This window comes from Macaca thibetana, chromosome 3 (genome assembly GCF_024542745.1).
Source record: "Macaca thibetana thibetana isolate TM-01 chromosome 3, ASM2454274v1, whole genome shotgun sequence".
NCBI lineage: Eukaryota > Metazoa > Chordata > Mammalia > Primates > Cercopithecidae > Macaca > Macaca thibetana.
Window position 1 is genome coordinate 111,987,826 of NC_065580.1, and position 27,783 is coordinate 112,015,608.

The 27,783-nt window shown below is 40.0% G+C and overlaps 2 long non-coding RNA genes across 4 annotated transcripts in view; both read left to right on the forward strand.

The window, feature by feature from the left end:
- The window catches only part of LOC126951437 (uncharacterized), an 85,310-nt gene that overhangs the window by 15,528 nt on the left and 41,999 nt on the right, over positions 1-27,783 (forward strand). Inside the window, exons 2-4 of one of the 3 annotated variants that reach the window (XR_007724472.1) lie at positions 1,261-1,444; positions 4,551-4,648; positions 6,591-8,135. This is a non-coding gene — a long non-coding RNA (uncharacterized LOC126951437). Of the gene's footprint in view, positions 1-1,260; positions 1,445-2,326; positions 3,864-4,550; positions 4,649-6,590; positions 8,136-27,783 lie in introns of those variants that run through there. The other 2 variants (XR_007724473.1, XR_007724471.1) reach the window with 2 other exon arrangements.
- Positions 19,643-27,278, forward strand: LOC126951439 (uncharacterized). The gene is made up of 3 exons (XR_007724474.1): positions 19,643-21,656; positions 26,088-26,170; positions 26,934-27,278. It is a non-coding gene; the product is annotated as an uncharacterized LOC126951439 (long non-coding RNA).

Below are 27,783 nucleotides of genomic sequence, written 5' to 3' on the forward strand. Positions count from 1 at the left end.
TTAAAATGGAATCACTGAATTCTACAACCAGCTTTAAACTCTCAAAAAATAACTTATGGCTACAATCCCTCTTCTACTCATTGAGTTCCTCTTAAAAGATGGAAGAGTGTAATGAATGAGGGAGGAGCCTCTATAGTAGAAGGAAAAAAACACTCCAGAAACCTCTCTCCCAAAGGCCAGGGGTTCATTTGTGATCCCTTAATGAAACAGGGGCAGAAAGCCAACAAGGTAATTTTGGCCAACTCCAACATCACTTAACTATGAGCTGAGAATAATTAAAATGGTGCTCCCTGTAGAAAAGAGTTCACCCAATAAGTTTCCCAAATTTCAAGGAGCTTTTGTTTTATTAGATGCTGTTAGCTTCATGTTAGTCACAGGAAAAAAAAATGCCCACATACACACGCACAACTAAATGTAGTCAGTTTGCTCAGCTGCTGCTGACGTCACTGCTGCCCACTAGGAGTGAGTTACTGTCATAACCCCTCTTTTATTAATCATAGGCTGGAGGAAGCACAAAGTGGGTGACATCATTAGGCAAAGGACCGGCTAACTCATGCTCCAATTTACTCAGCTTTATTATAACATTTCTCGAGTGTCATATGAAAGTGATTACCATTTCACACTTTCCCCATCTGAGCAATCATCCCTAACCTTCAATTCGAATTCCCAGAGAGAAGCTTAGCTTTTCAGATGGAGGTGCATAAAGGCCAAATCTCACCAAGGGTCCTTGTCCCAAGAAGAAATGTCCTCCTCAGAACGCCTTCTTCCTGGGCTTGAAACAGAGGCAGTTTCTAGAACTGTAGGAAACTAAATAATTCTCCATTGTCTCTGGCCCTGGCAGTGGCCTCTGACTGGGGAAGACCCTGATGGTCCAGATGGGTGCAGCAAGTATGGCCTCCCGGTGACCAAGGGCACAGGCACCTCAGTGCTCTGAAGTATGAAAAATACCATTTGAAGATGAGGTAAAAGGTAGTGGTTGAATGTATGGGTCCTACAGTCAGACTGCCTGGGTTCAAATTTAGGATTCACCATTTTCAAACTGCTGGGCAAATGACTTGGTTCCCCGATTAGTATAATAAATATGGATAAGAATAGCACCCCCTTCGTAGATAGGATTGTTGTCAGGGATAGCTCAGTTAATTTTGTGAGCCACATAGAATGTGCTGGTACGTAGTCACCATTGCTTACTGGTATTATTTCTCTTCCTTTTTAAAAAAAGCTTTATTGGCTGACCTGAACTCCCTGCATTCTACTTTGTAGAGCCTTGGAAAGATGGGCAAATGCTCTGTGACAAGCCACCAGGGCAGACTGGTACTGGGAAGACCCTACTATACATTTGGCTCTGTCCCTGGCTGGAAAGTTACAAGTCAGTCTACCTCTCTGTGGTCCAGTTTCCACACCTACTACTCTTTATCCCATGAGGAACTTCTGGAAACTAAAAAAGGTATGTAATCAAAACCAAAAGAAGACGTTGGTTCAAGGATCCTCAAGAGCTCAGCATTGTGTTTCTGTTGTTTCTTTTTGAACAGACAAAATTCTCAGAGTGTTCAGTAGCTACACACACACACACACACACACACACACACCCCACACACACAAAAGTAGCGTCTCCACAATGTTGCATGCATCAGGAAAAGCAAATGTTTTTACCACAGGCTGGGCTATGCTTCATCCTCTTAAATTAGCATCTTGAGGTCTTTGCAGAAGCCATTTTATAGATGCCTACACTCATCCCCTTACTTGCATTCTCATCCTGAGGGTATTTTAAGGAGTCAAAATAAAGTTTACTTAAGCGTGTGTGAGAGACAGAATGATAGACCAAAAGAGAAGGCTGGGGCTTTGTAATATTTAGATAATGATGAAACTGAAACGGCTGATGCAGAGTGCGGTAATTATATAGGATACTTTATTATTTGGGTTCACCTTTGCTCAGTAGTGAATTATAAGCACTCTACTAGGTGAGAGGTTTGGCTTCCAAAATGAACAGCTGGTGCAGGATGGAACTACTAGACCATGTCACATGGCAAATAAAATAATAATACATAGAAACTTCAGGATCTCCTAATTGGAAGCTTCCTTTAGACAACAAAAGATGCCAGGATATCTGCTGCCCCCTAACTGGTACCATGAAGAAGAGCACATAACTTTTTAAGAAGCAAACTCTGATTCAGATACAGTTAGTTGGCGGCTGAGTCAACCTCCTAAGTTATAGCTGTGAATTTGGCCATTTCCGCAAACCTGTTTGTTGAGATTAAGGCAAAGCTATTGGGTAGAGTCCTGTTCTGTTTCTGTCTTTTCCTGATGGAGAGGCACCCCTGATTTGCAGCAGCTACCCAGGTAGAACAGGTTGACCAAAGCACACATCACCAACACAGACTGTTAATCACGTGACTAGATAAAACTCTCACGGTGTCATTCAAATTTCCATATCCTTCTTCTATGGAAATTTCTGAGAGACCCAGAAAAGAAGCGTAACCATGAGGGAAAGTGAATCCTGCAGACTTGAATATTCCAGACTTACCAGGTGATCCAGCTGTCCATCAGTGGGAAGAGGCTGAGGCGCCCCCTTCTGGTGCATCTGAATAGGAATAAACTCTGGGTAGAAAGAAATCCTGTAGCAACTGGGTACCTTCTCTGTGATTTGTCCACTTCCAATATCAAAATTGTTGCTTTTTAAATGACATCTATCCTAAGTTTAAAAAAAAAAACCATATTATTTGTATAAAATGTGGAAGACACAGAACAAAAAATGTAAATCACATATCATCATCCCTCCCAGAAATAATCATTATTAAAATTTCTGTGCGTGTGTAAAACAAAATTGCAATCCTACTGTAATATTGTCCTGTATACTGATATTTTTCACCTATCAATGTATGTTGAGCAGTTTCAATGGTCAAATTATTTCTTGAAAATATTAATGACTGGGGAGTAACCTTTCAAATAGGTGTGTCTTTATTTTTAAACCAGTCCACAATTATTGCATATTGAAGTCATTTCCCAAATTTTGTAAGTGTAAGTATTGCATCCATCCTTTTATGTGTTTAAATGCATCTCTTATTATTTCCTTGAGATGAGTTCCTAGAAGTCGAATCACTGGATCTAAAAATGTGGACATATTTGTGCTGGACGCCGTGGGTCACGCCTGTAATCCCAGCACTTTGGGAGACCAAAGCAGGTGGATCACGTGAGGTCAGGAATTCGAGACTAGCCTAGCCAACATAGTGAAACCCCATCTCTACTAAAATTACAAAAATTAGCCAGGTGTGGTGGCACACGCCTGTAATCCCAGCTGCTCAGGAGGCTGAGGCATGAGAATCACTTGAACCCAGGAGGCAGAGGTTGAAGTGAGCCGAGATGGCACCCCTGCACTCCAGTCTGGGTGACAGAGTAAGATTTCCTCTCAAACTAAATAAATAAATTAAATTAAAATTAAATAAGATAAATAAAAAATTAAAATGTAGACATATTTAAGATCTTTATATATATAACCAGCTGCCCTCCTGAAAGTTTTTGCCTGTTACATTCCAACCAATAGTGTAAGGGCATGACTCTTTCCCTGTGTTTTGGGATGGATGTTATTATCAAAGTTGTCTCCCACCCAGGCCAAATACGGTATATGCTTTGTTTTAATTTGAATTTTTAAATTATTATTTTAAATGGACATTTTGTTGTCCATTTGAACAACTTTCTTTTGAGTCACTGTTCATGTTCTTTGCCCATTGTTTCTTTTATTAATAAGAACCCTATTCTCATTCTTATATTTTAAATAAAATTTCATTGTATATATGTTTATATTATCTATAGTAAAGTATATTTTATTATTAATGAGAACTCTTTTTATATTAAGACTCCTACCCTACTGTCTGCTACATATTATTGTAATTTTTCCCCTGTTAGTTCCTGGCTCTTTAATTTTGTTTGTATTAATAGTGTTTCAGGCCAAAAGAGAGTTTACATTTTTATATGAACTCATCCAGGAATTGCTATCTTTTTGCTAAGGCTTCTCCATCAGGAAATCAAATTGATACTCACATAAATTTTTCACTAAACATTTTTTGAAACTTTATTATTTAATCCAACATATCTGGAATATATTTTGGCATACAGAACAAGGAAGAGCTATGACATTTTAGAAATTTTTCCAAAGATTGAATGAGCACCATTTACGAACTTTTCACTTTGGAACGCCATTTTCATCACCTGTTGAATGTGTATAAATATGAACACTAATTTCATTCGATTGATCTGTAGTGTGTTGCTAAGCTTGTGATCCCGTTCCATTCATATCGTTTCCCAGTTTTAATGTTGTTCTTTTAACTCTAGTTCTGTCCTATCCCAGGTCTTTTTATGTATGTGACTCAAGTCCACAACCCAACAGTTATCTTGATTAAAATATAATTTCTTAATGCCAGGGCTTTATAACAACTGTAGATAATTCTAGGTTTTTCTCTACCTGTAGTTACTCAAAGTTTGTCATTTAATGGTAGCATATTATTGAACAGTGTGTTTGTTTGTTTGTTGAGACTGTGTCTCACTCTGTCACCCAGGCTGGAGTGAAGTGGTGCGATCTCGGCTCACTGCAACTTCCATCTCCTGGGTTCAAGCAATTCTCATGCCTCAGCATCCTGAGTAGCTGGGACTATAGGTATGCACCACCACACCTGGCTAACTTTTTGTATTTTTAGTAGAGATGGATTTTCACCATTTTGCCTGGGCTGGTCTCGAACTCAGGCAATCCACCTGCCTTTGTTTCCTGAAGTGCTAGGATTACAGGCCTGAGCCACCGCGCCTGGCCTTAAACAGTGTTTTTAATTTAAAAAGCTTCTTCCTAATTCTAAAAATAATAGGTATTCATTTTTCAAATACAAACACCATCGAGGAAAAAAGAAAGGAAGGAAGAAAGAGAAAGAGGAGGGAGGTAAAGAGGAAACAAAGAAAGAGAGAGAAGGAGGAAGGGAAAAGAGGGAGGAGGGACAGAGGGCTCCTACAATTTAATCATCCAAAGAAAACCAGAAACAAAATTATGGTTTATGTCTTTCCAGAAATGGAAAGATCTTTCCTCATTTCAGGAACATTTTCTTCTATTGCATTTTTGACAAGTGTTTTTGTTTGTTTCTAAAATTTTCTTGAATGTGTAAATTGTTGATTTAAAGATTTAGTTTTTGAGCGTGCTCTTTAGCTTTCTTTGCTCTTTGTTTCGTTTCTTCTTGTTAGTTGAGGAATTTATGCATAAGCCCTATGTTGCTGTTTATTCTTTTTCTGTTAACTCATTTTTGAATGGGATAAGACAGCAGGTCTACTGTTTGCCCTAAAATAGCATAGATGTGTTCTCATCTATCCTCTTTTCTACTTCTCTCAACACCATCTACATCTTATCTAATGGTTGGGTGCTGATGGCCTCTGGGGCCTAGGACAAGAGCTGAGGTCATGGGTTGGAACTTTCTGTTGACCCTGCAGCCAGGTCCTGTCTTGCCAAGTTAGGAGCGTGTCCCTTCTGTTGGAGGAATACGCTTCAGGTCTCAACCTTTTCCATAGTTTTGGAATGGACTGGGTTAGAAAGATGTTGGAGTTTGCAGCCTTTTTCTTCTGTACTGATGCATGCGTTTAATTCTTCATCGTGTCTCAAGCTTACAGCTCTCACTCCTCATTTCCTTTTCTTACCTATGACAAAGCCTCTGTTCCTCCATCCTTAGATGTAAGCTTATGCCACCATTAACAGAACTTAGGGAGAGAAAACTAAAATCACCCATGCACTCCAGGCTTGGCAGATGCTTACACCTGACTCATTCTTTTGTTTTTGGGTCTTTCCCCCAACGGCTGCCATAGCTGTGTGTTGGCTGGCTGCTTCCCGGTCCCTAGTTGGACCCTGCTTCTCTGCAGTCCCTTGCATACAGACTCTCTCTGTGAGACACATTCTCCTCCTCTTGGGCAGGACCTAAAACAGCGTCAGGCCTGCCTTCCCTCCCATGCAGACCCTATTAGGTCCACAGGAAACTCATGTATTTCTAGCCCACTATTGATAGGAATGTGGTTTCTTAATAAACATAGCCCCTTCCTCTTTTTATCCTTTACCTTGTCTTAGACCAATTTACATTTATTCAGGCATGAGTTAAGCATCAGTGTACAGGGTCCCTCAACTGCAGAAGGTGCTGTTGAAGCCTATGTTAATTATCTTCCCTGGAGTTGAGGAAGATTAATTAACCCTGCCCTGTTGAGAGAGCTGGGACTCACACACAACTGGCAGGTGCTTCTTCTGAAGGCGTCTCCCAAAATTCACCCTCCCCCCACCCCCCTGCCTTGCTCTCCACTCTCTTAAACTTTTATATTCTCAACATCTCCCCAGAGTCTTAAAATAATGGAACCTGTTCTCAGATATCTACTTTAAAGATTCCTTTGCAGTGGTCTCTATCCCCTTCACTCTGGTATCTGATAGCTATCTGGTATTTTGGCCCCTGGGTTAGAATTTCAATTTTAAAACATTATACTAGTTTTAAAACACTAAATGTTCGTCTTCTATTATTGCTTGAGTGAGAAATAAGCCTTTATTGATTTTGGGGCATCATCATTTTGGGATCTATTTCTTCTAGCAACCATTACCTTCAAGATAGAGAAGAGCAGAAGATGAGAAATTTAAAGGCAGAGGCTTGGGAACCTTCATATTTACGAGGTGAGTGGAGGAAGAGGAGCCTGTGAGGAGCTTTGAGGAGTCAGATGTGTAGGAGAAAAACATGTAGGGAACATTGTCAAGGAAGTCAAGAAAAGTGAGAGTTTGAAAATGTCAGATGACACGATGTGGTCAAGTAAGACACTGAAAGAAAGGCCCAATAGATCTGGCAATATTCTAATCAGTGGCAGTGCTAGCCTGAGCAGATCAGCTTTGTTACTTGGGGACAGATTTTAGTGGGAAGAGGAGGGGATGAGAAGACTAAGGAGATGTACTCTGTCAAACGCTGTGAAGAAGAAATTGAGTAATGACTAGAGAAGGAGACACTGAGGATTGAGAGAAAGCCCTTTCAAATTTTAAGATAGAGATTTAAGCTTCTCTTCTGAGAGAAGTGAGCTGCTAAAGGTAAATAACTTTACAATATGAGAGAAGACAGAGAAACAAATTTCCTCCTGAAGTAAGAAATGATGGATTGATTTCAAAATAGACACATGTTCACACCACTCCTTACCACCTCCATCACTGTCCCTCGGGCCAACCTGCCATTCTTATTGATCTAAATATACCACCACACCTGAATAATTGCAACAGCCTCCTAGCAAATCTCCCTATTCCCATCCTTGCCCCCGTAGACTATTGGGAATCCAACACTCAAAATGACCCTTTCAAAAATGCAAGGCAGATGAGGTCTCTCCTTTGCTCCTACCCTCCCGTGGCTTCTCCACTCACTCACTGTTGTGGCCAGAGAGAAGCTACGTGACCTGGCCACATCCCCGATCATGTCTTCTCTGTTTCTCCTTGGTCTCTGTCTTCTTCACATGTGATCCCCCTTGCTTTCCTTCCAACAGAATGAGCTTGTGCATGTCCCAAGCCTTTGTGCTTGACATCTTCTCTGCCAGGAATTTCATCATTTTCCATCAGACACCCTCGCAGCTCACTCCCTGACTTTCTTGTTATTTGTTTCCAGATCACTGAAGCCTTTTTGGACCACTCAATATAAAATAGCAACGGACTCCACCCTGGTACACCCTAACACCCAGCCTGTTTCATTTTTCTCTGTTATATTTATCACCATCTGAGGTATTTGTTTATTGTCTATGTGACAACACTAGAATGAGGGTAGAGACATTGTTTTGTTAACAGCTAAATCTTGGCACCTAAAACTGTGTCTGGCATATAGTACTTGCTCAGTAAATATTTTTTGGCTGATGAATTAATCCTAAGCATAGGTGGTAGGATTAGCCTTAAATTAAACAAGAAGAAAAAAATAAAGGATGGGCATAGAGAGAGATGATAATAACTGACAGAGAAGGGAATTAAGAGAATTTTCATCTCATTGATTTTGCAGTAAAAAAAAAAGGTAAGCTCATCTGCTGAGAGAGATGTCAAAGCTGGTGGAGGTGGTGGAGTGGAAGGTTTGAAAAGATAGGTGAGGCCGGGCGCGGTGGCTCAAGCCTGTAATCCCAGCACTTTGGGAGGCCGAGACGGGTGGATCACAAGGTCAGGAGATCGAGACCATCCTGGCTAATACGGTGAAACCCCGTCTCTACTAAAAAAAAAATACAAAAAACTAGCCGGGCGAGGCGGCGGGCGCCTGTAGTCCCAGCTACTCGGGAGGCTGAGGCAGGAGAATGGCCTAAACCCGGGAGGCGGAGCTTGCGGTGAGCTGAGATCCGGCCACTGCACTCCAGCCTGGGCGACGGAGCAAGACTCCGTCTCAAAAAAAAAAAAAAAAAAAAAAAAAAAAAAAGAAAAGAAAAGATAGGTGAAATGTTATAACAGTGGCAGAACCAGATAGGAGATGAGGGGGATTCTGAACACCTCCAGGCATTCTGGAAGACATTGAGACTGAATGCACTGAAGTTTCAGGAACACCAAACCACGGTTGGTCTGTCTTACCCAGAAGTGTTCTTCACTGTAAGGTGTAGAAGAGAGAAGGTCAATTGTCTACATATAGCACTGCTGTCCAGTAGAACTTTCTGCAATCATGAAAAGGTTCTACAATCTGTACCGTGCAATCGAGTAGCCACTGGCCACGTGTGCTTATTGAACATTTGGAATGTAGCTATTGTGACAGGCTGCACACTACACAGCACACGTCGGGCGATCCAGACTCAGGTTCTGGCAGAGCAGGAGCTGAGAAAGGACAACAAAGAATGGGAGTAAGAGGAAATGTCAGTAAAGAAACTGTGTGGTGCCCTCAGGAATCTGAACCAGGTGAAGAAAGATGTGAAGCCAAAAAGCTACTGATGGTTTGTGAAAAATAGCATCATTCAGGAATCAGAGATATGGATGATGTGAAATGCAGGTATGTTGAGAGAGAGTGAGAGCTGATGGGCATTGGGTCTCAGAAAATGAAATGCTGAAGATTAAGATTTCAAAGGACAAACCATTGTGAATAGTAAAACAGCCCAGGGCATGGGCATGGGATATGTTTCTTATGTGGAGTGGTTGTGAAAGTCTTTGGTGTTAAGGGATTCAAAGGTCTGTAAGAGAGGGTTGGCTGAATAAAAAACCTGGGGTAGATGTCTGGCACAGAGATGTATAATGTGACAGCCACAGCCTTAAGGCTGTTTTTATATGAAGGTGGAAATACGATGAAGATGATGTTCTGTTAGTTATCATTGATCAAACACTCATTTCTGCTAGGCATGGAGCAAAGTGCTTGATATATATGTAATACCCTTTCACCCTTCAAATAACATTTTGAAATAGGTTTTCTTATTATTGCCAGTTACAGATGAAGCCACTGAGGCTTGGAAAGACCAGATAACTTGTCCAAGGATATACCCTGAAGGTGTGATGGAGCTAGGATTTCAATCCAGGCAGCTTGGCATGAAAGCTCATGCTGACCGGGCACAGTGGTTCATGCCCGTAATCCCAGCACTTTGGGATGCCCAAGACAGGTGGATCACTTGAAGTCAGGAGTTCGAAACCAGTCTGGCCTACATGGTGAAACCCCATCTCTACTAAAAATACAAAAAATTAGCTGGGCTTAGTGGTGCTACTGGGTAGTCCCAGCTACTCTGGAGGCTGAGGTAGGAGAATCACTTGAACCTGGGAGGCAGAGGTTGCAGTGAGCCGAGATTGCACCACTGCACCCCCGCCTCGGCAACAGAGTGAGACTCTGTAACAAAAAAAAATTTAAAAAGACAAGAAAGCTCATGCTGTCCAGCACTAAGCTCCATTACTTTCTTCTTTTTTCTTTATGTCTTTCATGTTCTCATCTGAGCCTTCATACTTGCACAGCAGTGGTCAGCACTAAGAGTCCTTAGTGGCTAGCACTCACCCCCATCCTCATCCATGTCTCCCAGATCAAGGAGCTGCAGGAAAACATGCGTGCTTGATAGGAGGTGGAATGTCCGTGGAGGACTCCATGTCAGAGAAGTTAGCTGGTGGGCAAGGTTAGAGTGGAAACGGAGAGTTATGGCAGCGTATTACAGTGGAACAAGTGGGAACGTAGGAAGGGGTGCAGTGGGAGGAAGAAGGCGGGGATAAGGAACCCACTGGATGAGATTCCTGGAAAGGAGAGTCCTTGGAAGGCCTTCATTTGGGATGGTGCAAAAGGCTGACAAGCTAATATTAATTGGCCTTAAACTTTCATACTTAAAATATAATATGTATGGCATGCACAATACTCATATCCCATGCCAGGAGAAACATGTAAGTGTAATGCTTACCTATATTAACAGATATTAGAATGGCACTAAACAGGAAGCATTTTTAAATTTAGGAGTGCCTGGTTAGCATAGTAGCATTCAACCGGTTCTTGCTACACCTGCTTCCGTGAGAGTATCACACAAGATAAAAACTTCCAGAAGCACTGAGATAAGAGTGGGGATAAGCCTTAGTCTACATACACAGGTGTTCAGGATAGGTAATTTACTTTATTTTTCTGTGATTGCATTAAATTCCTACCCTGAGCCTTCAATTTGCCATATGCTAGTAAATAAGCCTCACTCTATTTGAAGTCCTCACATTTTTTTTCTGTACCTAAATTCAGGAATCGGGGAGGGTGGGTGGAGTAGAGCAGAGGGATGAGAGAGCTTGTCTAGTTTTTTCAGTCTTGGGCTAGAGAAGGTAACATGTGACTTAGCACCTATCTTACCTGTGTCCGTGCAGAACCCTTCTTCCTTCCTGTTCTAGGCAGATCAGAGCTAACTTGTTCCTCATTGTTAATTGTGAGGCCCTTTATTATAATGTTTTTCAAGTTCTGGTCAGTATAATAAGGCAAAAAATAAAAATAATGAGCAAAACGCAACAAAGCGGTGACAAAATTATCTTTATTTCTTAGTAGATGGTGTGAGTGTGCTACAGGTATAATTTTTCAGTGCACAAATTCATATGCAAAACACATGACATTTCTTTAGTTCTGAAATCAACACAAATCAGTGGGAAGTCAAATCTCTCTTAAGGTTTTTTACCCTCCCCTCATTCTAAAGTTTCCTGGTCTTGACAAAGGGAAGTTCCTCTGTTCATAGGTCCCCACTGGCTAATGCTGGGGTGCCAGTGCTCTCCGAGAGGCCCCACAAGGACTGAGACCTTGCTGCTCTCCTAGGTACTGCCCAGCTGCCTGCAAAGCTCCACTGCTCCTGTGAGGGTTTTGCCAGCCTCCCACCCACCTCTTCCTCTCCTCCCTTGGCCATGTCCAGTCCATTTTCCTTTCTGCACTGCATGTGCCAGGTACCCACCACAGCCTGTTCCAAATTTAGTAAAAGTCTGCCCTGCAGAAGCATCCGAGGCAAAGATACACAAAGCCCTGGCTTTCTACCTTTCATACAGGAAAAAGGACAATACAAAAGATAAACACAAACCAATATTAAAACAAATTGTATTCACCATTGTGTGACCACAACAAACCCCAACTACGTTAATTTGCAAGCTTACATAAGAGTTCAGCCAGATAACAGAACACAAATATTTTAAAAATAACAGCACTTTATAGGACAAAATAATATACAATACCTAGAAGTTATTTTAGAAGATAGTTGTTTCTCTACTCTCCATTTTACAGATGAAAGAAAAAGTGCATAAACAGAGTGACTGGTCCAATTTTACACACCTATACAGTGGCAGAGCTAGACTACAAACCCAAGCCTATTCAGTTCCAAACTCCATGCACTCAATCACTATAGCATACTGTCATAATAAAGCGATATATTCCAGTATTATGTTATAGTGATTGGGTGATATATGGAGTTATGGAGTGCTATGTATCTATCTCTCTCCTACATTTGTTGAGCATGTACTACTTGCCAGGCACTTTGCTAAAAACTCTTCAAACATGGTATCTATTAATCCTACAGTATCCACTCACGTAGGTGTTATTAATCCATTTGGCACCTGAGGCAGATGAAGAATGTGATGAACTAATTCTTCATTCATTCTTCAACTGTGATCTGACGTGTGCCATGAATACCATTAAAATTGTTCTGACAAATATTACCAATAATCCTCTCTACAGAACACTTCAGTGTTCTCTTTTTGAGTGATTGCATCTACTTCCTGGTTTTAACTGATAATATTGGTGATTCCTAATCTCTCTCTGGCAATACCTTTTATCTGAGTTTCAGACTCATACAAACAACCGTATATTGATTTTATCCATTCAGGAGTCTTTTAGGCACCTTTAACTCAACATGTTAAAATTTAACCAACTTCTTTCTCCCTAAACAAGCTCCTACTTTTGAATTTTGATCTCAGTTATTGGTGTCCAATCACCCAAGAGTTCTTTCTTGACTACTCTCTTTTCAGTCTGCACAACTAAATACAATCAATAACCACATCATAACCATTTACCTTATATGTAGTTTTAAAGGATGATAAAACAGGACATTGTAGGTTAGGACCTTAACCCAGGTTCTAGCACAATGAAAACTCTCAAGAAATGTTGGCTATTGCTTTTACTAATATATAAGCAATGACAATAGCCACTAGCACAACAGAGACACACTGACTGTGCCACTGCAGACCATGGCTATTAATTAGATGCTGGATCTTTTTAATTAATGTCCCCATTGTGTCCTTTTTTCTTTTTTCTTTCATATTTCCATATCTTTGCTCTGTATTTAGTGAGACTTCTTCAACTTAACCGTCTATCCTTCCTTTTACTTTTGTTTTAACTAATATTTTTAATTTGTAAAAGCATTTGAATTACTGTTTCCTTTCTGTCTTTGGGTTTAATTTCTTTTAAAATATTTCTAAGAACATTTTGTGAAGGTGCCCTTAGAAAAGACACTTTCTGTTCTGTGCTCTGAATAATTTCTGTTTTCCACATCACCTATTTTTTTGTTTGTTCACCTTTCATAACTTTGGTTTCCCTCATGCCTAGTTATCCTTGGTTGTTCCTTTGTATTCAAGATGGAATATACTAATTATTATAGTGGGCATGTTAATTACCAGAGCTAGAGTGAGTGCCTTTTGCTGTTGTCTAAAAGTATGTTTGTTTCCTGACCTCTAATTCTTGATAGGAAACATGAGTAGGTGATTTTGTTTGGTTTATTTCTCTTTATCTTGAACCCTATGCCTAGAAGAGTATCTGGCACATAATAAGGACTCCCAAAATAAAAGCACATTGTTATTGAAGGGCTTTTCCTATTGTAGTTGGCAAGATTGTTAGTGGACTCTAAAGAGACTTCTAATGAAACAAAGACACTAACCTAGTCCTGGGAAAGAAAGAGAAATATAGTTTAAGTATAGTTAACCCTTCAAGCCAATGTTCTTTTATTTTCTTCTATTTTTATTATAGAAACTTCCCAAAATCAAATTAAAACAGAAAGGGGCAATGCTGATCTGATAGCTCACACCCTCTGCATTAAGAATTAGATATGAATCCTGAATCCTGATTCCATTTCTATTAGTGAGATCCTGAGATACATCCCTTAACTCTCTAAATCTTAGTTTGTCTACATACAGAGGCCATAAATCTTATCTGCTTGCTTCCCAGGGTTTTGTGGGAATTTAAGTAAATATCTTATATTTCAGTCACCTTAGAAACAATTCATTTTACAAATACACTTTACCAGGCTTCATTTTTAAACTCATGGTTGTACCATAGCCTATGTTTACAAGTGTTCCTCCCAAAAAAGCCTGTGGTAACACATTGCGTTAACTGGCACATATCAGAGAATGTGTTCCTGGGTTGTCAGACATGAATCAAGACTTGATTGAATCAAATTCTCAGGTACTAATCTTTTAATCTTAGCACTCTGTTGATGTCACCCCTCTATGGCCTTCTGTTTGCTTCTAGAGAAGTCTAAAGTAAGCCTGATTTTTTTGCTTCTCTCAAAGTTAGCTTGTTACTGTCTTTTTAAATTTTCTTCATGGATACTTCTCAGCTCTGCTTTATTTTGTTTTTATTTCTCTTCATAATTCAAAAACTTACCATGGTGGAATGAAATGTGATATTTTCTATTAACATTTCCTGAAACATGTTTAGCCCTTTTCAGTCTGCACACTTTGGTGGTTTCTTTTAGTTCAAGAAAGTTTTCTTACAATTACTCTGGTTTCTTTTCCAATTCCTAGGTTGGCTTTCCATTTTATGAACCCCGTATCTTTTCTCTGTGAGTATTCGTCTCTTGGTATATTTCTTCTTTTTACTGGAAGAGCTGCTGAAGTGTATCACTCTCATCTGTGTGGAATTTTATTCAATACCCATCTTGTCCTTTATAATCTCTAGTACAGATTTTAATTCTGTAATTGCAAATTTTTTATCCTTTTTATCTCACTTGGCCCTTTTTTATCCTGGATTTCTTTCTAAATTATTCTACTGCTTTTATCTTATCATTCTGTCTTTTTCAGGCCACTTTTTCTTGGACTGCTTCAGGGTATCAGATTTCTAAAATGTCCTTCTGTTAGTAAATAACTTTAAGAAGAATGCTTTTCCATGGAATGCTAAATATCCTGGACACTTCTCTTTTTCAAACATATAGTTCTTTCATTGTTTTGTTTTGTTTTTTTTTCTTTTTTCCTTTTCATCTGGAAAGAGAGCCATTCATACTTGATGTTTACAATTAGATAACACAGATTCTTTGGCTTTGTTCTCTGACTTTTGTAACCTGTTAAATACCCTGGAAGGAAGGTAATTAGTAACTCCTAGAATCGGTTAAGCATTCTTCTTAGGATCATTGATTCTGTGATATTCTACATCAGTGGTATACATGAAAACCTACAATTCCTAAGACACACTTCTATAGAGGTACTTCCATTTCTTACACTAAAGGAAGGCTTTACTAAGGGGGTGGTGTTTTCAAGATTTAATGTGTCAGTTATCCCTTGTTTTCTGGAAGTGGCAGTCCCATGACTGATGCAGAAAGTAACAGGGGTAGAAAAGAGGGGAGAGAGGGAAAAAGGCAATGTTATAGTCCATTTGGAAAGTCCTCTCTGTGCAGTGAAAATGGAGAGAAGATGACTAGTTTTAGTTAAGAGTCAAAAATTAGGAGGAAGGATATAATGTTTTCCTTTCTTTAATATTTAAAATTTTTAACTCAATTCTTTTTTTTTTCTTAGAAATGGGGTCTCACTCTGTCACCTAGGCTGGAGTGCAGAGGGGTGATCATAGTTCATTGTAGCCTTAAAATCCTGGGCTCACATGGTCTTCCCACCTCAGCCTTCTGAGTAGCTGGGACTACAAATACGAACCACCCCACCTGGCTAATTTTTTTTAAATTTTTTTGTAGAGAGGGGGTCTTGCCATGTTGCCCAGGCTGGTCTCGAACCCCTGGCCTCAAGTGATCCTCCCGCCTTCACGTCCCAAAATGCTGGGATTACAGGAATGAGCTACCACCCCCAACCCCGTCTTCTTTCTGATGAAAAGTGCTGTTTTATTTCATGAGTCAATGCATAAGTTAGCCAGTCAGGCCCCAGGAAATCAGAGTTAATGAAAATATCTCCCAAATTATCGGTTTGGTTGTTGGTTATTTAAAGTAACCAAAAAGGGGAACTAGGAGGGTAGCTTTTCTATGAAATAATGAGACAATTCTATGTTTCTGTCTTTTACCCCTGCTGTAGTTCTAAGGAAAAGCAGGTCATGAGGAAGGTTTTTCTGGAGCATTTTGACCAACTACTTTTCTTCCTTCTACTACATGATAAGATTCTGGACAAGAACAAAGGCCTAGACTTTTCCTACTTTTTTCTGTCTCACATGCAACTTTCCAGCCCATTCCCCTTTATTCATACCATTCTCTGTTTGCCCTCCTGTTTCAGTTCAAAATGAGGCCGAATACTTAATGGTTATTCCCAATCGCAATGTTCTATATCAAATAAGAAAAATGGTATGTCTGATTAATAATGTTTTAAAACACAATAGCAAAAATCTCACATAGAATTCTAACTAAACTGTTAGAGTTACCATTAATGATCACAGCAATTATTAATGTTTTCATGTTCATAACCAGCCTGAGACTCGGTTTTCTGAGCAGAAGGCGTCTCAGAGTTTGTAAACTTGCCACGAAGTCACAGACTCTGACCGCCAGCAGGGTCCTCGTGAGTCATGAGTTCCGCCATGGCCCAGAGTGCCAAAATGTAGTTCTTCTCCACACTTTTCCACAGGAACTGGGGGTGCCTCAGCCGTTGGAAAGCTATCTTGTACTCTGTCCACACTCAATAAATGCTGCTTAATAATGACAATGAGAATATGTGTTCCATCTCACTTTTCTCCTGAACACCTCTATTTAGGGAGCCACAAATATTTCCCCAAGTCATTTATTCCATTGCCCGATTGGCTGCAGAGTCAAAAAAATTTTCCTACTGTCTCCCTTGAATGTTTCCATTTTCTTTTTGCAGCTCAGCCCGTTCCCCCTTGTCTTGTGTGTGGATACTACCCTAAACTATGTTGGTGGTTAGGAAGTCATGCTGGGAGGACATTGCCTCAAATTTCTTGTTTCCAGGTAGTCAAATCCAAGAATATGTTCCTGGATTCTAGGTATAAGCTGAGCTTGATTTGCAACCATTCATTATGAGAAAAAGAAAATTCTCTACTTATTTACTTTTAAATGTTGGAAACTCTGCCAAGGCAGAGGACTGAGGAGCTGCAGAGTTGTGTGGAGCGGCCAGGGGCAGAGGCCGCCCGACTGTGGTTGCAGGATGGCCGCTGTCCCTGCTAATAACTGAGGGATCTGCAGGAATGATTAGCTGAGTTTCCAAAGCCCCTTCTTCCCAGGGTGTGCTCCTCAGAGTCCAACTACAGTGTCATGTGTCTGTGCACATGATCCCACAGAGATGGGTGTAAGTGTATATAGCCTTGTGTGTGTAAGTACAACACACCAGCAATTTCTGTTTTAGAGAGGCACTAAAATGTCAGTTAGGATCTGTTTTATCTAGTTGCTCCTGTGCTTACTTCCCCAGCATGAGTCCTTCCTCTTGGAGCTGTGAGTGGGATCAGCCTTATGAGATGTCTGAGTTACAAACTATTCACCTTTTTTTTTTTTTTTTTTTTTTTTTTGAGACGGAGTCTCACCCTGTCGCCCAGGCTGGAGTGCAGTGGCTGGATCTCAGCTCACTGCAAGCTCCGCCTCCCGGGTTCACGCCATTGTCCTGCCTCAGCCTCCCGAGTAGCTGGGACTACAGGCACCCGCCACCTCGCCCAGCTAGTTTTTTTGTATTTTTTAGTAGAGACGGGGTTTCACCATGTTAGCCAGAATGGTCTCGATCTCCTGACCTCGTGATCCACCCGTCTCGGCCTCCCAAAGTGCTGGGATTACAGGCTTGAGCCACCGCGCCCGGCCACTATTCACCTTTGACACGACCCCAAAAGCCCTCCCTTCCCAAAGCAACTACCTCACTGCAAGAAATATCTGCTAAAAAAATTTTAGTCTTCTAGTTTTAAGGAGTGATCTCTCAACCTGACGGTCAACCTGACATTAAAATTCAGAGATATTCCTATTGATCTGTATTAACTCCTGCGGTAGAGGCTAGGAAGACAGCCCTGAATAAAACAGTCAACCTCCCCTTTTCTGCAGGAAGAAGGCAAACATTAACAGAATAGGGAGCTCATGGAGTCAGCACTCCCGGAGACAAGACAGCCAGATTTTCCTTAAAAAGTGACCCAAGGGCTGAAAACCAAAGGAGAAGTAGGATTTTTCTCAACAACAACATCTTGAGGTCATAATAATAAGTAAAAAACAACACATTGAATGTGATTAAAGCTTATTTTTTTCCATAGCAATTACAACAAATACAATCTAGTCTGAATTTGACACCGACCCCTCCCTCCCACTGCCACTACCATGAAGCCAGTGGGGTTGTAATCGTAGTTCCCACTGCACAGGCTTTGAGAAGGCTTCAGTGAAATACCCATGGTCACACAGCTACTCAGTAAAAGAATACAAAATAATAAATGAGCCTTCCAATTCCAACTCCAGGAAACTTCTGAGCACAGCCTTCAGAGAAATTGGCTGGGGAGTAGAGGTAAGAGGAGAGATTAGCCTAACCTCAGATGCCCAACTTCAGCAGTAGAACTCGGTTTTATAAATAAATGCAGGGTTTAATGGAAAGACTTCAGAGACATATCCAAGCTCAAATCCCAGCTCTGCCAGTGATTAGCTCTAACCTTGGGCAAATAATTCAACCCAACTATAATATGTGACTCCTTCCAAGCTAGCAGGAAGATTAAATGAGCTACTAGAAGACATACAACTAGTACCTGATACCTTACATGTTCTAATAAATTTGTCTTCTTTTTCCTGTAACCCAAGAAAAGAAGTAAAGCAAAAATGTCGCTTCACAAGAGAGGCACTAGAAAAAATACTCCAAATGGCCAGCCGGCTGTGGAGCCCTCACGACCAAGAGGGAGGTGCAAATATTAATAATACTGGGAGGCAGGAGGGCACCCATGGATGATGCCTGCTCTCCCCCTGATTCAGCTCCAAGACATAGGGAGAGTCATTCACACTACAGCAGAAGGAAACCTAGATAGGATGTGTTCTAGAGGAAACAGGAGCCAAAAAATAAGGAAGAGAAATTGGGCAACTAGATGAAATACTTGAATGTAGGACCCTCTTCTGTGCTCTTCCTTGATACCTTGGCTCTGTTTGCACCTCATATGCCCTGTGACCTATGTATGTGACTGCCATGATTGTCCTTTTTGACAGATAAAAAGATTAAAGGCAGATTTAGGTCCCTCCCAGAGTACACGTTTATCTCAACATGAAGTGCATTTCTGGTCCAATTTCTGCTTCCAGGTTGCTCTGCTCCATACACTTTTTTGCTCCAACTTTAACTTGTGCTACTTTGTAATAATTTATGTTCCTTTATAAGACTCCTGAAATCTCTTTATGAAAAGATAGGTATAAGTGAAGAAATGCAAGGCAAATAAGTAAACATTAGATTTAAAAAGTTGTTTTTAACATTCCCACTCGCCAGCCCTCAGGCTGTTTCTAAATTCAGCTTCTGAAGCTCTAAACATCTACTATTGTTCAGGGCTGTTACGGCATTCCAAGCAAAGTTTCCTTTAAATAAGAAAACCCTATAAAAATGCCCAAGTTAAAACCAACAAACAAGATCTTGTCCTTAGATTGTCACTGCTGCCCTGTGTTGGGTCTTCACTGCAGCGAGGCGTGGGTCATTCTTAGCTGCTTTACTTCAGAATCACCCCCAGCCCCATTCTTCTGGGGCCACCTCTTCCATGAAGGCTGGAAAAACAAAAAGCACCTTTTCCCAGCTTTCACTGTAGGTAGCAAGCCCATGAGACCCATCGTTTCCTGATAAAAGTACAGAAAGTGCCAGCAATTTTCTTTTTCTCCTGACTTGGACACAGATGAGATGGCTAGAGCTGGAGCAGTCACCTTTTGACACTGAGGCAATAAGCCATCATGCTAAGAATGGCAGAGCAAAAAGATGAAAACAGTAGCTTTTGGACTGTCTGGCTCCAAGTGTATTGTTAACTGAGACATATAAGCCTCTGCATGACTAAGTTAGTATTAGTCGAGTTTCTATTCCTTGAAGCTAAAAGGCTTCTCAACTAAGACATATGTAAATATAGATAGAGATTAGGTATAGATATAGATGTAGACATAGATATAGATATAGTTATCAATAGATAGATTTATCCCTAGAAAATCATTCTTTTTCAATGCAGGCATGTTTAAGAAAATACAGCTTAATTGCTCTACACAGAATGAATCTATCGACTAAATTGTCGTCTGAACCCAAATGTACATGCATAGTGTCTCCAGGTTATTTTCTTTAACATGTTGTACAAAATAACACATCTAAATCCACAGCAATAATAGGGAGACAGACACAACAAACTCCATGCCAACTCATTTTCCCTGAAGATACAATGTAACTGCATGTGAATAATGATCCCTAAATCTAGAAAGAATCTTGAGTAAGATGAGGTTAAAGTATGAAAACAAGGGAGAACCTCAGATTAGTATAAGAATAAATAGCTTTCAATCCCAAAGCAACTCTATTTCAAACAAGAAAATTAGAAATGTGTTCTTATTTTTATCACTGCCATTCTCAAAGCCCAATAGATTGATGATGCAAACAACTTGGAAGACTTTTTTTATCCAAACGACTCCTGGTTAAGCCAGACTGGCAGACCCACATGTCCATCAGTTGCTCCGTCCCCTTCTCTCTATTTGTTCCCTTGATGCGGGGGGAGGTGCTTTCTCCTGCTCACACTGTCCTGGCACTGAATTTCTGGATCCATTTCCCAACTGACATCTGCCTCTGCCCTGCTCCTCTGACTGTTGAGAACATCCTGATTCACCTTCTGGTATTTTGGACCTCAGCTCTCTTCTAATTTATGAGCTCAGTTACTTTTCCAGTGTGACAGTCTCCCAGAACAAATTGCAGTCCCAGCTCAGCTGGACTGAGATAAGGAGGAACTCCAGCCCAACTCCAAAAGAAAAGCTCCGTTTCCCCTCCATCCCCAGTAACAGGATTTCAGACAAAGACAATGAAGCCAGAGGTGAAAGGGTAAAGAATAGAAGCCACATCACTTTGCCCCGGTCATAAATTACCTGTTTTCATCTGTGGAACCATCCTCGTGGAGGGAAGGGAAGACAGTGTACCATGCTGAACACAAGTGAGACCATCGTGAATTGAAGAGGTTTCCTGAAATGGAAAGATGAGGACATATATGGTAAATGGAGGCTTCTGGGTCTTTTCTGAAGGAAATTATCAAACCACAGGGACAGAAAAAAACTGGTTATATGAAGTTGACCTTTTGATCATGATGAGTTTTAGAAGCAACCCTATGTTCCTCTCTCCTTCTATGCCATCGCCACTTAGTGAGGCTCTAGCAGTGATGACAGATCAACTCTCCCCATAATTGATATCATGGAATGTCATTAGTTACAGGGATTGGGATTCAATAAAGTTAAAGCAGGCTTAGGAGATCCTGTTTGAGGAATTTAATATGTGGGGCCTTGTATGCGCTCCTAAGTACTTTGACCAAACTGAAAATATGTTCTAAAGAGGACAGTTTCCAAACTGTGCAGCAAAGAGGGCAGAGTCTACCTGATGGAACTGTGTTAGTTAGATAGAAATACTAGTCATTAGGGGTATGAATGAGTAAATCTGTGTATACGTTTCCATGCAAATAGAGATTGGGAAGGAGCCATAGTCACCTGCCACCACCCTTTCCTCACTGAACCCTGATTTTGTTCATGTTCACCTTGTATGGCAGGGCAGTCTGGAACTCTTTGCTGCCACAGGGGGAGAATGTTGATCGATCCAGGCTAACTATGGTAATTCTGTATCCTAGACCAGTGGTTCACCCAGGAATGGACATTTTGCACAATTTTGGTCAGTGAGGTGAAGTCTGGAACTTCTGGAGTAGTGTTTTCAGCCCTTAAGAAAATGGAAATAAGAAAAATACCAATTTTTCTGTCTCTAAATGTCACCGTGTGAGGATATGATACTGGGAACAGCCATCTTGTGATCTTGAAGCAAAGGCCAAGATGATTGCAGAGATGGTTGACATCATTGAGCTCCTGACTGAACTTCCCTGGAATTTCCTGGTGCCTAGACTTCCTGTCGGGTAAGACCAGATGCACCTTTATTTATTAAGCCACTTTTAGCTAGGTTTTTTGTTATTGTTGTTGCTTGCAGCAGAATGCATCCTAGGTGATACAAAAATCATACCTACAGGCAAAGAGTCTACAGATTATTTGCTTTGGGTGAAGAAGGAGTAACTGAGACTCAGAGGGAAGAAACACTTGCCCAAATTATAGAAGGCAGACCTTCTGGCTGCACTACTGTGTGTTTGCCACTCTACCACACTTGTAAAGGGAACTGCTTGTTCATGTTAAGGCCATCAGCATTCACTCTCATTTGAATGATTTTCTTATAATGATTAAGGATGCCATTTTAAGTAAAATATTTAGCTTGCCTAACCAGGTAATGGGAGATCTTTAGCCACAAGGTTAGAAACTAGACTCAACCTTGTAATTTATTGCCTACAACTATAAGCCAAGCCGCTGTCAGAGAACTGAGAAAAAGAATAAACAATGAGACAGCGGCAGCCTGGTCTTTCAACGATAGATGGCAAGGCTAGATATGGCCAATGATGACACCAACCCATAAATATTCTATATTTAACCTACAGTTTTAAAGTACTTTGATTGTCATTATTGATGTGTGGACACCCTCAGGGTCTTAAATTCTAAATCCCTTATCTTGTACTGCCATGTTATTAGGAAAAAGGGAAAGTGCTTTAAAAAAAAAAAAAAAAAAAACCAAAACCTCCATTTTGCATAGCTTCTTAGACTTTGGCCTCGCTGGTATTTGCATTCTGAGTGTAACAGAGTTGATGCATCTCTAATATGACAGGAGAATCCCAGCACTGAGCTATTCCTGGGGAAAAGAGACTCAGTTTCTGAGTGCAAGGAGGACTGTGTGTCTAGTCAGGATGAGGTGCAGATAAAGGGAGTTCTTAAATCAAAATGTTTCAAAGTCTTGCAACTAGTTATTTTAAAAATCCGTTATCAATAAGTCATAACATACTCTTTATAATGCCAGGGCTACCATCCTTGCCAAAAAGACTTTTCTGGAGACAGTTTTCTCTCCCCTGTAGCATCCGGAACTCTACTGAAGACGCGAATTCATGTTGATGGATCACCATTATTGAAGGATGCTGGCATGATTCCCATGTGCTCCCCACAAAGAATCATTACTCCAACGTAAAAAATAAATTCAAACTGAAATGTTCTCTGTGTCTGGAAAAGCTGCCATGTTTGGATCATAGCAGCCCCACCATGGCAAAGACGTCAGCAGTAGAATCATTTGATCCCAGGGCCTAGTTCCTCTAGGAGGACAGCAATGTTACCACTGTTTGTATCTTCCACCGCCACTCTGTCCCGTGGAACCAAAGCCACACAGAGTTAATCTTGTGCTTGGAAGATAGTCTTCCCTCAAGCAGTGATAATACTTGCATTTTCTTAACTCTCTAAAGCATAAGATCTTCTTGAAACTTTCCTGAGAACTTCTTATGGACTGTGCGGTGGCAACAACCTCAGTATTAACCATCTCATTCATTGGTTGTACATATTTCAGAGGGTGGCCTCTCTAGTTCCAATGTCATTTCTGTCTTATTAACTCTTTCTTAGATGTTTTCCATTGAAAGATATTTGTCCAGTAGCCCACAGGATTATTTTCCAGTGTATTGAAAACCCTTATCGAAGAAGTCCAGATGGGAATGAAAATAGAACTTGAGGATCAGGTGTCTGTGGCAGACTTGGTGTTTTGAAAGCCCAACTCACATCTTAGACAAGAGAATTTCCTTTCCGCTTTTAGTTGTGCGCTGAGTGAAAATGAAAGAAGTGTGTCTGGGGAGGCATGTCCTCATTTAGACACTTATAAGATCTCATCTCATTTTAGTAAAATTTACATGCATGACTAGTAATTAAGTTTTATTAAATTAGATGTTCTCTTTTTCATTTAAAGATGAGTTTTAATTATATAAAACAACAATTGCTGTAAAAATGATTGCATGCATTTATTTGAGCTTTGAGTGCCCTCTACTGGAACAAGAGAAAAAGTAAAAAATCAATACTACCTTGATCCTGCACGGTTCTGTTGTAAGTACTAAGATATTATTATTAGGAAAACAAAAATAACAGTAAGAACTCAACGTATCTCACTCACAGTGATTTAATAGTAATAAAATATTTTTCTAAAAATTACTTTAAAGCAGACCTAACGTGCGCATTTTGTGGGTTTTACATTTATGGAAAGTCCTGGGTGATACTGACAAGAAGCATCTCTTTAGCTGGTTGGGCTGCTCTCTTATTTCCAATGGCTGCTTGTCTCCATGAGTTTTGGGTTTATAGCCATAGCTTCTGGAACAAGGCTGGACTCTGGATTCGTATTTTTTTTCTAAGCCTTTTCCTTCCAAAACCACGGGTGATTTCAACTTTGATTTGGATGAGGCACTTCACTTCCCAACTTCAGTCATTTGATCCCCTCTGCTCTGACCACTTTCCCCCCTCTCTGCTGTAACTTCATTTGCAGCCATCCCTTGGCCTTTCCGCTCCACCTCTGACTTCCCGTATTCTGCTGTGATCTTCCCTGTGTGGACCGCCAGGTTCCCTCTTTCCATTGTCACCGCCATGTCTTCATAGCTGCTCTGCTCACTGTCAATGTGCCCAAGCCTAATCGCCTTCCCTTGTCTCTATTGAATCAGACTCTCAGTCCCTTCTTATTTCGATGTATTTCCTAACTTGTCTGGACTTCATGGTTTATTATTTCCACCACACTGTCATGAACACACTCATTTCCACCAACCCTTTGATCTTCTGCTGTATAAGCCTTGCAAATAGTCTGTTCTACAACAGCCTAGTGATTCATTCTGACCGACTCTGATTTCTAAGCTGTGAAGCACTGCTGAAGGAAGTCATTTTGCTTTGCTCACTGGGAAATGACAAATATTCTATGGCCTTCAGGTGAGACCTCGGGAACACTCAAGAATTTTTTTTTTTTTCCTTTTCTTTTCTGCTGTTTGCTTGTCTTTCAAATCCCTCAAGGATTATTCAAACCTTGACTACTTTCTTCATTCTTAAGACTTGCTTTGCTTCTCAAGTTTTGGGGAAAAAATGGAGACTACTGCATCCTTAACTTACTTACCCTGAACTTTCAAATGTGTCCTTTTTTTCTTCAACTTTTATTTTAAGTTCTGTCGTACATGTGCAGGATGTGCAGGTTTGTTACCTAGGTAAATGTGTGCCATGGTGGTTTGCTGCACAGACCAACCCAATCACCTAGGTATTAGCCAAATGTGTCTTTATCGCTATTTATTCTTCCTTTCTGCCACAGGAGATTAGTCTCTTCCCCATTTGCTTTTGATTCTATTCCTTCCTAGCCCTTCTTAGATTTTGTTGCAACAGTTTGTTCAATTTTTCTCTCTCTTCCCAGGCAATTCTCTCTTGAATTCAGAGTATAAACATTCCAGATTCTCCTGAAATGCCCCAGAAAAGGTTATCTCTCTCCCAGTCTTGATCTCCCACAAACTACTGCTCCACATTTTCCTTGTTTCACTGTGAAGCTTTTAGAAAGAGTAGCCTGCACTCCTTGCTGTTGCTTCTTGTCAACCACTTCAGCTTCCACACAACCCAGTTAGGGTTTATTTTTCTATCACTAACCAGAAACGGCTCCCAATAAAGGTATCTAGAGAAGTCTTGGTACCATCGGATTCCCAGGATTATCTGCTGTGCTGCTCAGCCATCCCTAGCTGATGCTCCAGAACCCAGGACAGCTACTTATGCTCCAATTCATTGTTGTGGCAGCAGGCAAAAGAAAATGACAAGGAAAGGGATATCCCTTCTCTTGAAGGACATGTACCAGAAGGTACATGTTGCATCTCATTGGCTTGAATGTAGTCACATGTCTAACCTAGGTGCAAGGGAAGTCCTTATTCTAGTTGGCTATCTGTGCAGCCAAAAATTGGAGGTTCCATTTCTAAGAAAACTGAGAGTTGGGTATTTGAAATTTTATATACTAAATGCTAACCAAAGATCCAAAGAAACTAATGAGACTGAAGTTTTAAAAATGCATATTTTGGTATAACTTTAAGGAATTTTGATGTGATATTTTGTGCAATAACTGCTGTTGGAAAATTATTGATGTTTTGTACACTAATATATGCTAAATATTTTATGAACATGTAAAGAGAAGATATACTTTTAAGTCAAAAGTAAATAAACATATACTAATTTATCATTATATTAATATTTATTTTATGTGCCTACATTTAAAAAAGTAATTTTCTTTAACAGACACAGTGTTAATAACTACAAGACTGTTACATTTCCCTAAATGTTTTCCTATATTTGCAAATAAATTTTGTATAAAACAAAAGTGATTTTTCCTTCAGTTCACAATGACTCTTGAGAATATCAATATTAAGGCTTTTCTTTAATATTTTATAGTGATTGCAAGTTACATATATTTTTTATTCCACTTGAATCTCTTTCAGAGTATCAAGCCACACATCTAAATCTACATGTCTCTAATTTTCAAGAACTTTTAAGTCTGACAATATTTGTAGTAAAGAATTTGGTACGTTTTTACTTCATCTATTCTATACTTGTTTTACTTCTTACTTGCCATTAATTGACCTGGGATATTAGATCCATTTTTGAATTACATGACTAATTGTGTAATATGCCATTGTTTTTTAAAGAACCATAGTGACTTGTGCATTTATGTTTCTAATTAATATTTATAAGCAGCGTACTTCACTCTATATAGTTAATGGTTTTAATATTTACTGTAGATCTTTTTTATTCTTAAGTTGTTTTACATTTTCATCTCCATCAGTTGAAGTACACCTTTACTTTGTTTTATTTTAGTAAATATATTCAAGAATTCAATTTTTTTTGACTACTTGCATTGTGAGAATTGTTTTTATTGCTTAACACATAATACTACTTAATTGGGGTATAAGATTCTTATAATACGTCCCAGATACATTACTTAGAAAACTAAAAGGAGTCAACTGGAATATTATTAGAACCAAGGCGGAAGTTTCACCATGTGGTTGGTTCTGATATAAGTGTGCATCTGTGGCCTTTCCTAAACCACAGAAACTGTTTGTTGAGAAATGTTAAATGGCGACACTATAGATATGATGTATTTTTTATTCTTTTTTTCTTAATTTTTCCCCCAAACTTTGCCCTCAACCATGGTATAGTGAATTTCCCATCTATATCTTTCAATAACATCTTAGGCAAATTCTACAATGTTTTCTGTATTAACATGTATCTAGATTAAAGATTCAATCATAAACTTGATTTAAATGACTTCTTTCTTCCCAACACAGGTCTGATCCATGGCGCTAAGGATCTGAAGTGTGAAGTAAGACCTGGTTAGCTCTTTTAATTACACTCTTCCTTCTGCTCTATGTATAGCTTTTTAGGCTTGGAGCCAGCTATGCTAAAACTGCAGAAGGTGGTTCCAGGCTTAAGGGACTAGCAAACAAAAATGTTCTGATGAGGTGAAAAGTTTGGTGTGGTTCTAGAAACTGTTAAAAGCCAAATAAACTTGAGGTTAGTTTTATAAGAGTCCAAAGGCATGAGATGTGTTTGAAAAGTTAGGTGGGAACCAGATCATGAAGAGTTTTGAAAGCCATAAAGAGACTTGAGATTTTATTCCAACCACAATGGAAAGCCACTGGAAACTTTTGAACAACGGAGTCACTTGTAATCTAATTTATATCTTTAAAAGGTATCTCTGGCCATTGTGAGGAGAATGGTCTGTGAGGGGTAAGAATATGAAGGAAGATTAGTTAGAGAAGGATAGCGAAGGTCCAGGCAGGAGATGTCAGTGGCCTGGATGAGAGTGGTGTCAAAAAAGATGATGATGCGTAAAATTTGAAGATCCAGACAACAGAATTTGCTGATAGATTAGACACTGCGTGGGAGAGAGAGAGAACTGAATGACTCCAGATATTTGACCTGAGTAACTTGGTGAACAGTGGTGTCTTTAACAGAGAGGGGATGTATTAGAGGAAGAAGAGCCAATATGATTAAAACAAAGACTCCAGGGTTTGGTTTTAGACATGCTTGCCTGAGATTTTTGCTACATCAAAGTGGAAATGTTAGGTAACTAGTTATGCATGTGAATCTGGAGCTCTGGCTAGAGACATAAATGCAGAGACATCAGCGTCTACA